This window comes from Neodiprion fabricii, chromosome 1 (assembly GCF_021155785.1).
Source record: "Neodiprion fabricii isolate iyNeoFabr1 chromosome 1, iyNeoFabr1.1, whole genome shotgun sequence".
NCBI lineage: Eukaryota > Metazoa > Arthropoda > Insecta > Hymenoptera > Diprionidae > Neodiprion > Neodiprion fabricii.
The window spans coordinates 9,665,151-9,681,709 of NC_060239.1; the positions used below are offsets into that span (position 1 = coordinate 9,665,151).

Genomic DNA, 16,559 nt, shown 5'->3' on the forward strand with positions numbered 1-16,559 from the left:
CACCAGGCCACTAGGCATGAGGCTGACAATAAGTGGCAAGAAGCTCGAAGCCAAGCAGTAAAGTTCAATGATTGATTTACGCTGCACTAAAATGAGAACTTGGTGTTTTAATGCTGTGTTATTGAACGCCACCAGCGCGTTTGATCACAAAAATTGCTATCCGAGTAATTAACAACTGTAGGCGTTCATCAAATGGCAGTTCGCGTACCCCGGTTGTATGCGTATATGGCTTCTGAGTAGTTAGAAAAGTACAAGAATTGAATTGGATACAAAATAAATTATTTCATTACACTAATTGCAGACGAAAGTCGTTTCACCGCGCGCTAATGGGACAGATGAATCAGACAGATGACTGTTCTTAGTCTGCTCGACAATGAATCATACTTTTCCGTAAATTAAATGTTCAAAAGTTTATACGGCGAGAAGTTTCTATCACAAGACTTTTAGAAAATCTCACCGAGCTAAGCCTTCACTTTGTATGTTACCGGGTGAGGCTTTTTAATCAAAGAAACATTCAAAAATCATTTCTTAATTTAAATTTAATGCTAACCCGGTAAATCGTACCTTTACATCCCAGTCAGCCAAGAGGATGCTGAGTTGTGATAAAAAATCCATTGCTCCGAACGTTTAATTTCCCATAACCACCGCTTGTTCGATATACTAAGCTGGATACTATGGGGCCATTTATGTGTACAATACATTATGTTACACTATGATTTCAGATTTATAACAATAATTAAATGAAGTGTGGATAGATTTGAGAAAATATCTGCATTATGGGATACGATTCGATGTTATTTAAGGGACCATGTTAGTTTAACGGGTCTAAAAATAGCTCATCTTCGCGATTTCTTCTTCGATAGTCAAAATACGCTGATCAGTGTAATTCTTTTAATATCAAATCAAAGCATTTATGAGGAAGAGAAAATAAATTTTTAAAAACAAAGTACCCATATATCGTTTCAGTTCTGCTTGAAATAAAAGCTTACTTATAATGGGACCTGAGTGACAGAGTTAATGATAAAGCCAATGAACACGTCGATTCGTGTCAAGGAACACTCGTTTATCCATACTATCAACTAAACAAATGTATTTACCATTCGCTTGAAGGTTGTCATGAAAATAAAATCATGGATCTCAAAATGAGTTAGTACATGTGCTGCGTAATTTGTTGTTTCTTTTATATGCCACACCAACATGAATTTCGTAATGAAAGTGTACTGCATACATCACAATTGATGACAATCTCTAAAAATTTGTCGAGGTGTACAGGTACACAAACTATGGCATAACAGTTCTGTGGGCAATTCATGACTTCAAGATTGGCTGTAGATACTGTCTATCCATTAAGATACTTCAAACGACTTTCTAGCCAACACAAAATTGATTACAGAAATCAGGCGTAAATATAAGTGGAATTTAAATAATTTAATTTGCACAGAATGGTAAACAGCAGTGGTAACGATGTGTATGCGAACGGTAAATATGCCAAAGTGCAAACACGTCAGAGGTATATATTTTAATGTGACAATTTGCAATACTTGTCCAAGCCATGGATCGTGTAAGAATGATAAAAACGTAAATTCAATCAGAAACTGCTTTCACTTGGTTGGATCTAAGCGAAAACTTTCGCCACGCTATTGCCATCAACATCATTATCCCGTCTTCTTTCTTTTTCAATTTACTGAAATTCTCTAGCTATAATCTTTTTTCTTCTCGCGTACTGTTTTTTGGTTGAAGGCTTTCTTTGACACGCTTTTGTCAAATTTTTGAATTCGAGTATGGCATTGGAAGACGTTTCCAGTTCAGTCATTAAAAACGGCTTCTTCGAGAAATTTCGAATTGTCTGCAGGGCAAACTCTGGTAACGTATAGTGGATGACCTTATCCGGACCCTTGTTAGCACGGGCACAAATGTTGGCCTTGCCCATCGTACAGTTCTCGTGGCTTCAATCTCTCAAGTGTTATTGACTTCTTTCTGTGTGTGAGTGAATGACTATTCAACCACTTCTACTTCCTGAACTTCCATCCTCTACTATCGCAACAGTTTGTATAAATGTCTGTACGAAAATGCTTGAAGAACGTTCAGGTCTCGGTTCGGATTAGTTACAGCTTCCACATAATATTTTCTCTCGGATCAGGGATTGTTAGGTATTACTGAGATTTCCCCAACAAATGCTATTTTGACTGATGCGGTTCTACAAACACGTACACTACCATATTGAGCCGAATTATTTAGAAGGACTATTGAATATTGCCCATTGAAATAAAAGCTATGGATCGTAACAAGGAAATTGGCCTGGAAAAAGTTCGTGAACCGAGTTCAAGATTGACCGCTGTGGTAAAGATTTTTGACAGTTTTCATATCGATTTTGGCTGCCGTATGCAATATTCACGGAATTGCCGGAACGCAAGTCGAGCGAGATGAATGTTCATTGCAACGGGCGATAAAATTCCAAGTTTACGATCGACGTGCGTTTGTAATTGGCATGTGGACTGGATGGTCTAGGATGGACGAGTTTTCGCTTCATTGATTCTGCTGATTCAGAACGCAAATAGCATCGGGACATCCGTGTTCTATTGCAACTAACGTCTACGGCTTTCATAAGATTTACGCGCGTTTCCTTGATTTCCGTAGACACATCACCGCAAGCTTTTATACATGCATCAAGTTATTCTAATACGATTTACCATACAGCAGCAAACAAGATAAATAGCAGGAATATAAAGAGAGATGACATAACGCTTTCTATCATTGGTGTATGGCAGGCCTGAGTTAATTATTTCTGTCGACAAAAGTAATCTTTTGTATCTGAATACATCTTATATCTGACATCAGACTTTCAATGCGTATCAACTTTCCTTATCAACGGTTCCTGTACCGAAGTCTCGCGATACTACTCAACAGGCCTTCAACGCGTACACCCACCTCGAAAGCCTCAAAAACGTCGGTATATACATACTCGTATATACGAATATGACTGTCATGGTTAAACGATTTCATACAATTGCTTCGGGCGATTGGCCCCTTCGTCGCATTCTCACACCTACCTGGATGCACAATTATACACGGTAGTAGATATTGAAGACAGTATGGACATCGGCGCAGTAACGGTATACGTTACCATATCAAATCCGCTGACAACTTTCAAAATTTAATTGCTTGATCAGCCCGATAACGGAAAAATAATGAATATGGTGGATAGTGTGTAGTTAGTTACAAAACAGTATATTCACTTTCCTAGAGTTATTTCTGATTGTGAGACGATCAAGTCTTCCAGTCATCATTACGCGGTGGGACAATGTTTGAAAAACTTGTCGTTGAAACAACTGACGTTAAATTTTACCCCTTTCGAATATTATATTGCAGTACCTTTCATACGAACCGTGTTAAGGATATTCTTTCAACGTCTTGAAACAACGATCTTTGTAATGTCTGTAACGGAATCGGCTACGATCAAGGTCAATACGCACAAGAACGTTCAGTTTTCGGTTCTGAACCATACAAAAGAGATCACAGAAGAGAGGCAAATGCGGAGATAATTTCTTATCGCAAGTAATATTGGAGAAATATAATAAGGAATGCTAACAAGTGTGAGAAGCGCAAGTGCTAATTACGTTGTAGGCTCGAACCTACAATTTTTAAACTTGTACCACTTCTAACCAGACCACCTGTCGCTGCTAAGAGTCCTCGACCGAGTCGCAGAGGCTAGGCAGGGGCTTACGTTTCCCTCTGGGCGATTTCATGAGTCATATCTCGATTCGGATCTGGATCTTCAACAAAGCAAGCTCGGTTACTTCTCAATTCTGCCCAAGTGCACAATCTTAAGTCCCTAACATGGCAGTCATGATGCTGGTCCACGACGGCTATTTCTAGATCCAGATTATTGAGGATCACAGTAGCATATGTGATAAAAAAATATTTTTAATACACTCGGGGTCGTATTAAGCCTTTTGAAGTCTTTGGCAATCGTTCAAGGTACGTCTTTCGAAGTGTCGTCTTCAAGTTTTCAATATTTTTTTTTTCATTCAAAGTCACGCAAATCGGTTTCAATAATCTGGAGGTACTCGAAGTACGTTCGAGATTTTTAAATTCATACATTTTTTTAAAGTCTTGCAGTTGTGCTGAATTTAACACTAATTGTCGGAAGAATATTTTTTAGAATTTTCCAGTTCTAGTGGTGTATAAGGTATCAAGTATTTACGTTGAAAGTAGTGTGATTTATTTTACTCACGTTTCGTTTGTGTTCAATTTGGTTTTTGAAGAAGAATCAACTGATTACTCGACGGATTAACCGAGTAAAATGTAACACCAGTATCTCGAATACATCACAATCACGCGAATTCTATGATCTATAATCACAGTACATTCTTCTTTCCACGCGTAAGATAATCAGACCGTTGATCGTAGTACACTATGTAGATGACAGGAAAACTTCGCCAAGGAATGGAGAACTCGTATAACATTCAGGAACCCTGACACTCGTCGTTTGCAAGATGAACCTGCACAATCAGCGGGGATACGAGTTTCTGCAGAAGTTACGACATCAGTCCAGTTGACGCAACGAGGCACGGACAGGTAAGACGACAATAGCAGGTGCCCTGGGGCTGTGGACTTGCGACATCGCCAACCACGTAAGTGTCGAGTACCTCTGCGTAAGTACCCGAGTGGGTCTTTTGAGCCCCGTTATATGCAGGCCATGCAGATGCTCGGTGGATCTGTTGCATGTTCGCCTGTACTCTTCATCTCGTCCTAAAGTCGCAGGTGCACTGCTCCTCCCAAGCCAAGCCCCTGAATGTATTTCAACATTCATGTTTCGAATTTGCATACGTGCCTGCCGAGCTTACAGACAAAGGAGAAGGCCACTGTCCGTGTATGTGGATAAGCAACTGGTTGTATGACATTTTGAAAATACGTTTTGAAACGCAGTTACGAAACGTTTGTTTCCTGATCGAGAATTTGAGCATTTCTTCAAGGCAAAATGGTGTACGATTTAATTCTAGAATGTCATCGGTGAAAGTAATATTAGACTTGGTTCTTCGGTTAATAATATCATTCTGAAAAATTGAGTACTGAATCGATGTTCAAGAATGCGAGTGTTTCCAAGGTTTTCCTTGTAAAAGCAAAGTTTAAAATTTGAAAAATTTGAGTTTTATCGGATTTTATGAACGGAGAGAAACAAAAAATCTAGAAGAAGCAGCCGACTGACTTATTGTTAGACGAATTACCAAGTAAGGGTTTGAATTCCCGTGGGTCAAACGACCGATGAATTTATTCCTTTATCGCGGAAATGTCATCTTAAAATTAACACGTGTCTGTTTCGCTTCAAGGTTGACTTGTTCCCGCTCACCCGCGAAACTTGACTAGCGGTCCCGGCCTCATGTGAGGGACCGGACCGTGAGGTTAGACCGCCTGTTAAGCCCGATATATAATCCAGTCCAAGAATCGTGAATTTCAAGGCGAGCATTCCCGCGCTGTACATTACAATACTCTACCAACTGCGAAAATGACTCTGTTACCGAAGGTCTCTCGGCCGTTAATCGCAACAGAAATCTTGATACCCTTGTTGCCGACCGGTTCTTTCGACTGGGTTTCGTATTATTGGGACCCGGAATCTTCACAGGCCGAAGAAAATTGAATAGTCCCCGAGATTCTTTATACCTGCAGAATATCAGAGGAATGCGATACCCATTGTAATGAATTGGCGAGTTAACTATTGACAATCCACATTTTGCAATAAGCAAAATAACGTTTTTACTAGTTGGAAGCATGAAGAATTGTTTTCACATGGCACTGTGAGAAGCAATGTCCGATATATAACTATTCAATTATAGTAGGAATTTGAAATGTAAGAATAGGTTCTCACTGTTCTGCACAGTCAAGTTGACTATTTTCTACTATGGATGATATACGTTTTGCATGCGTACAGGTGTTGTCACTATCGGACTAGTTGATCCAACTACCTTACATATTATGTTGTCACGAAATTTCATGGGAGTTTCTGTCGAACAATAGTCATTTTAAATAAATGTGTATCACTCTGAGTGATAACCGAATGTTGGTCGAAATAATTCGATCGATCGATAGATGGTTGTTGGTATACTGAATTTATAGAAAGAATACTTGAATCGTTGTTGAAAATGATTTAAATTACGACCTAGTTGGCAGTACGAAATCCATATTCTGTATACTGATAGCGATAGTAGAATGTATAATTTTCTTATTTTGAATGAAATTTTATATTTTTTGAGTAAGAATCGACATGCTTCTCTAGATTTCGTAAATCTCTATTTTTCTCCCCCGCGTGTTGTGCTCGAGGTAAGAATGGCAAAAAAATAATCTCACGAACATTTTCACATTTCTCACCTTACCGTAGGTACCGTAGCTTCTTCCGGGAAGTATTACAAGACACTTGTCTTCAGAATTTCTCCTACGAAAGCCTGCTGCATGAGAAAGTCTTCACAATCGGAAACTTGAATGCCTAACTCAGATGACATAAGAGTAATCGTATAGTGTACCCAATTGTTGATGAACAAACGGCGCACGAGCGTGCCGCAACTTTCCAGAGACCTGCCAGCAGATGAGCAAGATGATAAAACGAATTTTGCAAGAAATCCTATTGTTTTAATGAAAAAACGTGTCGTCTTTCAACTTTCAAAGTACCGAATTTTGTTCTTCGGAACACAAAAATACGAAAAAATCGTGAGGTTGAAGTTCGTAACGACAATGTGACGATGCATTTTTAGCAAGTTTGTTTATTCACTACTCAAAGATTATCTGGAGTATAATTAAAACCATGGTAAAGCAGAACAGTTATATTTCGCAAAATTCAACCCCTATGAAATCAATGCTAATGCTGCTTAATAATAATTTAAAAAAATAATATTTCGATGCATTAACTTCACTCGCTTCTACCTCGTAGACATTTTCTTCTCATAAGATAAGGACGGACAGAATTATCTCACCGACAGAAACACGATTTTTTTTTCAAATATGCGGAGCAATATTATTAGTGTGAATTCCACGAAGCCATTTGTTTCCAAAGTCGAATAGTAACTATTTCATTAAAAAAATTTTGTGTCACCTGACATGGAATCAAGTATCAAATTTTTCGGAATTTCAATAACGTTCAAACGCCAACGTAGCCACGGTCTTCTACAAGCTGTAATTCTTACGAGAAAAAGAAGTGCCCGATGACCGTGAAACTTATACAATACACTGAAATATTACAGTGTAAAGAGTTGATTTGTAGTCTTCTACAAACATAGAACGATCGGTAGAAGAAAAAAAAAGACTACGTAATAACCAAACCAATGTTGATTACTCCTCGCAAGCCTTGCAACTTATTAGCCGCACCTTGTGCCGAAACATTTGTCAAGAATATTAAAATCGTTTCTTCCATCTACACGAACCTCGACTAGGTGCGTTTTTTTATTCAAACATCATCAAGAACGATAGTCTTACGCTAAGCTGACATGTGCGCACCGTTACCAAACGTAAAAACATGTATCGAATCCCAACACGACTTCCCAGGTTCGAGTAGTGCAACGTAAATCAAGATGTTTTAATTGCCTTCCAGCATATCCTGGGGTCAACCGGTTCTCGAATTATACTGTAAGAATGAAAGCGTCGCTTTTAGGTTTCCTACGGTTACGTACATGCATAGATAAACGCTGACATCTTCCTTTTTCCATCTCTCTTCCTCTCTCCCTCGCCGGCGCGGACGTTCCTCGAGAACGTTTAATATTCAAACGATGCCCACCGAACATGCACCGATGATGTACCACACCTCGAATCGGACACGACCCCTAGGACATTAGCCACGGGGACTTACCAGCCGGTGGTCATCTCGGACGATTAAAGAGTACAGGTGTACGTGACGGTGTCATTAACCGGTTGTTTACTGCTTCGGGAATGGCTAACTGCACGCTTGTTCCACGCTTATCTAAGTCTGTTTCAATCGCTTCGTTTAGGGGCACCATCTCACCCGCAATACCCATTGCGTTTGTTACACATGGGCGAAGCGAAGAGCTTTCTTCGGTCGCTGTTGTCCCTAGATGCTTTCCTGGTTCACCTTTTCCTAATCGTAAGTTTTTGGCTGGGTGGCAAATACGAACGGAGAATGCAGCTAGTGTGAAAAACTGCTCAAATTATTATCGGTAAAACATCTAAAAGCTGAAACTTGGATGACGGATTTTGATGCTTCCTCAATCTGGTTTCTCTGATCGCATTTCTTGCAAGGTTTGAATGATTAGGATATTCCGAAACAGCGTTGTTTCCGTGAAAAACTATGAACTTTCTGATAACACTTCGTTTATTTTCAGTGTGAAAATCGAATTCAAAGACATCTAGTCATATTCTGAGATGTCGGGCATGTTTTGTGACAAACCATTCGGATGCTGGAGTTGGAAGATTTCGCTAGCTCGACATTTATAACAAACTGTCGAAGTCGCCAAAGAATCCACGAGTCGATATTCTCATGTTACGTTCTAAGCGATAAAATTCCTTCTGCATATTGCATGCAAATAAGTACGATCGCACGAAGGCCCGTAAGCGTGAAAATAGCTCTCTTCTACCTTACTGAATCTGGATATCAATATCGAATCCATAAAAGATTTTATGAGCATTTCCCTGATCATTATAAAGCGAATATTTTCAGCTGGCGAAGACCGCGGGTGTATTTCGAATCAATATTTGAAAAGCACTCGAAGAGTTTGGTAGAATGTAAATCAGGGTAATCTGGGAGGTTCTGCAGACGCAGACCGTGATCCGTAGAAGTAATGCGCCACGCCGTTTTCAGGTACAGGGTAAAGTTTGTCGACACCCCGGTTCGAAGGAAGTCAGCAACCTGTTGCAAACGAAAGCTGTCTGCTTGTGAGTCATATCAGATAAGATACGGAGAGTGAAAAATATTTTGCTCGACTTTTTGTCGAGGGCAAAAAAAAAAAGAGAGATCAGGAGAAGAAGAAGAGAGACCGGGGAGAAGGACGACTCCATCAGTTTCACTGTACAATAAAACTCCCAAGAGCAGTTGTAAACCGAGTTCACTTCAATTCTGTATCGATACAAAGGGTGAAATCACACGTTTTTCCCTCCTTTTCTGATCTAGTACCCATCATAGATAAGTCACGTAAGAGCTTTCGTATATGATAAAATGAATAAGGTTGCTCTGTCAACCAGCATTGTCATAAAAACGGTCTTGTTTCTGACAAGAAACGCCTGAAAAGCATTTTTGGACTGCTTAATTTAGTTGTGCCTGTTGAATCATTTCCTTACACTCAACGAACTCGTGTTTTATTCCGCATCCAACGCCTAGTTCGTTACGATATTACAGGTAGAATGGTTATCGGCGGTGATGTAACTTATGGATTTTGAGAACCATTAATATATAATCTAGTATAATGAACTTTTCTGTTTTTTTCCATCCTACCATTTCTGACACTCTACCATTTTATCGTCATTTTATTCACCGAATAATAATATTGATAAGATATTTTTGAAGTTGGTTGTCTTCGAAACCTTGATTCAAATATATCAGATACCGGTATATAATAATATATATCCGATTGCGTGTGCCGATCAGCCTGACGTTTTCCTCCCACTCGATCGCAGCCTCTGCTACTTTCCCAAGAATGCTATGCACCTGGCTACCTGAGTCCCGCTTTTATTTCTCGCTCGCGTATCTCGTACGCGACTGATATTCAGGGAGCATGGCGAACGAGTATTACTGTTTCGAAAGTTTTACCCGATACGCGCAGTTTTCACCTTGCAAATTTACAATTATTATACACCAGCACGTTAATTTTAAATAAAAATTAATTTTATGATTAAAAATTTTGGATTTAAATCATGCAAGCGTCAAAAGTCTGTTAAACTTACAATAATATATAGATTGAAAAATTGAATAATTTTTTTTCTAGTCGATCAGAATCACGAGTCCGTTCAGAATCAGTTCATTCTTTCTTATTCGCATAGAAAATTCGATAAGCTGCGGGAAATTATAATGACACGGTCCTAAAAATTCAATTTCTGATCATTTGCTTCGAGCGTTGTATTTTTTGGTTATCGTATATTTCATGGTCAAGAACTTAGATGGGGTAATTGACCCTTGCGTTGTTTTCGCTCGAGTAAAGTATTTTTTAATTCGTCTTTCATTCGGCCTAACCACCAAGCTTCGCAGTCTTCTACGATCGCGTCAAAGCCTGGGAGGAACATTCGGACCAAGAGACACGCAGGCGCCTAATGTCAGACGTACAACTAACTGTAAATCGGTCCAAAAACCGGCTGGAGTGCCATTCACATATCGACATAAGATATTATAATACAAGTTGTGCGGTATATTCATGCGAAACGATACTACGCTCTATTTCCAAAATAGACCGTTCAGAATGTGTCTGCAAAAGAACAAAGATCGACGTATTACGAAATTGTAATACAGCGCAATTTAATACGGGTAAATGCCCGTAGAACTTCACATTCAGGATGTCGTAACCGTTAAAAAATAACAGGCGGTACGTCAGCACTTTCGTCGAAAATGTCGAAAAGAAAATTATCGCCGTTTAAAAAAGTGAATGTCAACAGGTATAATTGGAGTTTAGATGCAGCCTTCGCATTCGTTCCGAAAACGTCTTCGTCAACTTTGGTCTTTCGAGTGTGGAACCTTAATTTTGTTTCAATTTTTCTCAGTCTTTTTTCAGTCGTCGTACGTCTTGCGTAAATGTGAAACCAATTATCTGTCGTAAACCTGATTTTGAGTCGGTTGTTATTAGTGCATATAACAATTCTCAGAGTACTTTATAGCTTAACAACATACTACTTTACGGTCAAACCCGTGTGGGCAGAGCAAAAAAAATTTATTTCTTACGCAACTTCTTTATCGCTCGAAAAAACTTTACAAGGTAGACGTGCAAGCTGTAGGTATAAAAAATCGCAGTTTTTCGATTTTTATTCTTTTTTATCATGGCATGCGTGCAGCCTGATAGATTTTACTATTATTTGATATTCTGTAAATATTTAATTATAGAAGTAACAAATCAAATGCCTGAAAAACTTTAATTAATTCACTTGCATGTCATAATTTGTGAGACACTAGTCAAAAGAATATTGTCAACAAAATTCAAAATGTGATATTGCACTGCAATAACATTGCTATTTAACATCCTCAACGTCAAAATTGTGCAGTTTTAATTCAGTTTTCAATTCAGTTAGGTAGTAAGACATTTGTAAAATAGTTGTACCGATCGTTACAAGCTTTTAATTTTAGTCGATTGGGGATAGGCCTTGTCATGGATTTTCCACGACGAATAGGAAATTTCTCGATCTTTCTTAAGGGTACTACGATACGATTTTCCAGGGGATTCTCAATGATGTGATAATGGCAGCATTTTCGGTATTAATTATAACGGTTCTTCACTCTTTCAATGTTGACAATTTTGTTGCTGAGTTTGAAAATACGTAAGCATACTCCCTCTCTCGCTCTCTCTCTATCCTTCAATATTATTATTATATATTAATATTATCCTACATTACTATCATTATAAGTATGTTCATTAGTCGTGGATTTAAATTCATAATATGTCCTCTTTGAACTCCTGTCCTCCTGTCTCAGTGCTAAATTACTTTTGACTTATTGTTACATTACTTTCAATTTGTTATTATTGTTGACTTGCCTTGTTTAATGTCACGTCTGTAGATCTTAGAGCTTCCCTTAATTTGGCTGAGCGGATTTGTCCGATGACTTTAAAAATTCTACCCATCTATCCATCCATCCATGTATCCATCTATCCATCTACCCTTCTATCCATCTCTCTCCTTCCGTACAATAACCCCCGGAATCTTTGTCGATTCAGGATAGTATCCTACGGAATAGCCTTAATGCTTAGCAATGGAATTCAAAGAGATGCCATTTCTCTGTATCCGTCACGAGAATTCCAGCTCCTTGTTAACAAACCCCTCGCCATGGTGGCGGGTTGCAAAGACTATAATGAGGCCCATCGTGCCTTCGGTACTCGTTCGGATTCCACGCAAAGCCCGAGCTCTCCAGCATAAGCGATGTCACGTTTCCAGTATTGACACACGTTCGAATATATATATATATATATATATATCTGCATCACCGACGTTTGTGCGGCTCACGGCATGACTGATGCGGGAGGGAAGCAACAAAGATTTCTGTTCCAAAAGTGAAAAAAAGAGAAAAAAAAAAAAAAAATGGAGCCAGGCAAACGGAAAAAAACTTTTCACCATGTCACTAAGAATTCTCAAATTCCAGTTGACAAAAAAAAAAAAAAAATTTCAAAAATCTTTGTCCGTGTCGCACAAAGGATCTTTGGCTCAAACAGCGACAAATCTTTTCTGTCGCAAGGCTTCTCACGATTTTCCCTCGTGGGCACCTAGATAGCCCTGACTTGTTCAGTACCCGCGTTAAGCTATACCAGTTCGCAGTCTCGGCTTGGATCTCCTTAATGGTAACAGGTAAGTGAGTTTTTGCGTGTTTCTACCCGGTATTCCCCAGCTGTCAGAGGAGTCGAAAGACTCTGAAGAGTTGAGCTCGACGATGACGTTGCTTTGGCTTCTTGGCCAGCGGGATAATTTCTGATTATAGCAGAATCGCGTGGCGAGTGATTAGAGTAACGTTATTCGTATTTCATTTACAAATTATTTCTTGGATTTTCACATTACGGAGAATCGTTTTTGTTTGTAATCAATATTCGTTTTTACAGCAAAAACTAAGACAACTGTTTGAACCTCAGTGAGATCTTTTCAACCCGATGAACAGGGCGAACAGGAAACGGTGCCACGTGTTACATTCCTCAGGCCGAGAAGGTGCTGGCTATGGTCAAATTGGTTTCTCGATGTAACGGTACCTCCGTGAATTTATACGGCATTATTCCCGGGTGATATTTTGCTTTTCGTTAGCTTCATCACACCCATTTCTGGCTAGATTACGACGAGCTTTCTTACGTGAGCAACCAGTTAGGAGATCGTTTGTCGTATAATTAATGGTTGCGTTAATTTATGGACATATGCAGGTATGGATGATTTTTAAGATGCGAATCGTATTGGGCATGACACGTAATTATTACAATCGAACAAAGAAAACTGTGTCAAGTTTTATCCTTACCGAGCAATGTCGTGTATCTTCTGTACCACATTGTTTGAAAATGATTTGAACTGTACTAACAACGAGTGGAGAATCAATGATCTCAGATCTCATTCGCTTCTTAGAACGCTACGCAGTGTAGGGATCCATGTGGTTGTCAGAGAAGCTCTTAGCTTTTAGTCTTCTCGCAATCAACATGTTCTAGCATTATAGGTACTTATAAATTAATTTGGGTGGATGATCTTAGCGGATTTTTAATTTATTTACCCAATGAACGTGACTGGAATTCAATGTTCGGATTTGAAATTTTTCACTTATTTACCCAATGAACGTGACTAGGATTGAATATCTGTAATTGAAATTTGTCTCTCATATGCATGGTATAAATTTTATTTACACTGATAAAATAGTCAAGTGTTCGAAATAGTTATAAATTATTGTAAGTTGTTTCAATGTTATTTTATCCTTTCGAGGATATGTTCTCCCATTCTCGTAAGCTTGTGAGCTGCGAAAAAATAACTCACCAGCGCATACTGTGCCGGACGCGTATCAATTACTAACTGATCCTTGCTAACCATTCTCTCAGAACTCTTTAAACGAAAGAAGAAAAGAAGGTTTTTATTTTCAGATCTTTTCTTCGGTTCGAAAAGTTAAATTTAGATGTGATTCGCGTTCTGTTAAGTATGTGATTTCCAAGCCGTACGATATGGTCAAAGAAGCGTCGTGCGAGGAGAGGAATATATAAACCTGCATCTGTTAAAGTTTGGAAGAATAATCGTCTTCTTGGAAAACGGAAGCATGGATAAACGACGACGATGAGAACTCAAGTAGCTGTGCATCGATTGGTAATTAAAAATTTACCACACCCTTTATACACGCATTATGCGTAATTTTTCAAGTGATAAAGCGTGTATTAAACAATTATATTATTCACAACTAATTGAGTAGGCTATCGTTTATTTTGACGAATACGCGAGTAACGAACAATTTTAAACATGATTCAATATCAGTTTGTTCATTTGTTAAAACAGCATTCTGCAATTTACTTTCGATTTCAAACCTTGTTCACCACAATAATCGCATACGTCGTCTGAATATTCTTAAGATTAAACCTCTTGCAATAAATTCATTCACTTAAAAGTGGATTTCGCAAACTGGATTCTGTGGTATTTAAGGCTTTCCGCGAAAATGAACTCACCGCCTGACTATTCGCTCACGGTCGATTCGCTCGGTGTAAAATGGCAATCGATAACTGGTGAGCGTCGGAAATAATCGCTCCAAAGCAAAAACGAAACTGCAAACAGGGTATATAATACCAACAGCGATTGATTTTGCCAGCACTACATTTTACAAACGTTTCTTTGCTGACTCCAGGCAAATTTTCAGCTACGGTAAGCTGAAAATATCACAACTGCAGATATTTGAGTCCAAGAATAGATTCACGCTGCTGAAGTTATGCTTGGACGCGAGACTGATCGTGCTATGCTCGCAAATTACTCTTGGCTAATGAATGAGATCCAGGTCGATGCAACCCGACGATACAAACGCTCTAGCCGATTCGGTCCCACCGTATTATCAGAATGTTTTTTCAGTGGATCCTAAAAGCAGTGATATTAGAGTAACATTCTAGATAATCACTAAAATTCCACTCAATTCTTCGATGTAGCTGTGAAATTTTTGCACTGCGGTTTTACTATAATTACATTGGGAAAATTCACTCTGGTATCAGCAAAAAAACATCACTAATAGGTTTCTTTTTTATAAAATATTTCCGTATTATTTAATTTCAGTAGATTTCAAGTATGATTTCGGTTATAAGTATGAAATTAAAATTCAGCGTCATTTCAGTGGAGTAAGAAATCTTTTCTATTTCCGTGTTATTCTAGTGACGGAGTCGGAAATTTTGATTTCAGTGATTTTTCGGTGAGTCTTTGGTATGCTTTTAATTATAGTGAAAATACAGTATATAGAAAATTCTCAACAACACCGTGAAATTAGACAATAAGTGTAATCGAAGTGAAATCTAAGTGTGACTTCAGTTCAATTTCAATGGGACGGATTCCACCAGGGCGATCACTGTACGCGGGAGTAATTATCAGCAAGGTGCAACACGTGGTGACTATACTACCGGAGGAGAGTAAAGGGGAGACGCCGTGGGCGCAAACATAACGGTGATGCCACGGCTCTGACGGCCAGGTCGCCGATGGCCTCCTTTCGGCTCTTCACCGGCGTGCCACTCTTCACCACGAATCGTGTAACAGTACTTGCGGGCGCTAAATTCTGCGTCAACGATTCATCGGCGTATCGCAAGAGGCTTCGAATACGCATCGGTCTCTCGGATTTACCTGATTATATATATCTTTTTTTTAATATATTACAGTTGAAGGTACATTTAGCTGTGGTGATTCTGAATCGACTGATTTTTCCGACGATTCGGTTACGTTGGCAATGTAGAATCGGCCCGCAGTGCCACCGCCGGCCATCTGCGGAACAGACTGAATCTTTGTGAACATTACGTTACACAGGACCGTCGAATCCAACCCAAAAATGAAAAAAACATAAACGATCACGGGTTATGTTAGGTTATCGAATCCAGCCCGAAAATACAAAATTCCACGGTCATGAGTTATGTTTTATTATGTTATCGAATCCAATCCAAAGATATAAAATTCGACGGTCATGAGTTATGTTATATCATGTTATCGAATCCATCCCAAAAATGAAAAAAACATCAGGGGTCATGGGTTATGTTATGTTATCGAATCCAAGCCAAAAATACATAATTCGACGGCCATAGGTAGTGTTATGTTTTCAAGATTGAGCCTATTTCGGAACTGGCCGATGGTGGCGCTGCACGTTGAATCTGCATTGCCAACATAACGAACTCGTCGAAAAGATCAACCATCTCAGAATCACTGCAGCCAAGTGTACAATATACGCAAACCTGGAAAGGCTGCAGTCCGTGAGCCAACACGACGCGACGCAATGCACAATATGCCTAGGTTGGCAGCTCCTCGTGACGCGTTAATAAGCAAAAGTGGAAAGATCTACACAGGTTTCGGGATATCGGTTGTTATCGATGAGGGAAGCGCTTCGTGTTTCCTGCATGATTTCCAAGTTTTCGTATTACACAGCGCATGGCTACGGATTTCTCAGAAGGATGAGGATCAACTAGAGGTGGAACTCTGAAACTGGAAGACGTACTTATGCTCTTAAAAATTCCGCGCGTTTCTAGTTATTTCGGTGGTTAGATCAAACTATGGGATAAAAAGGATCTAACCATTAAAAAAAATTTCACAGTTCACTCCCGCCAAAGAGTAAATTACAGTCTTATACACTTGTCTTATATCTTACACATCAATAAACAGTTTTCAGCTTGCAACGAATACATTTAATGTTGAACATAAACAGGCAATTTGTCAACAGCATGTTTTCAACATCAGAAAACTATTTGTCA

The 16,559-nt window shown here is 39.0% G+C and overlaps 1 protein-coding gene across 5 annotated transcripts in view; it reads right to left on the bottom strand.

Moving 5' to 3' along the window:
* The window catches only part of LOC124174359 (cadherin-99C), a 111,178-nt gene that overhangs the window by 89,671 nt on the left and 4,948 nt on the right, over nucleotides 1-16,559 (bottom strand). For 2 of the 5 annotated variants that reach the window (XM_046553442.1, XM_046553432.1), the window contains exon 1: nucleotides 4,235-4,464. The exons of the other annotated variants lie outside the window; for them this stretch is intronic. The gene's annotated coding sequence lies outside the window, so the exon portion shown is untranslated. Of the gene's footprint in view, nucleotides 1-4,234; nucleotides 4,465-16,559 lie in introns of those variants that run through there. 5 annotated transcript variants of the gene reach the window in all.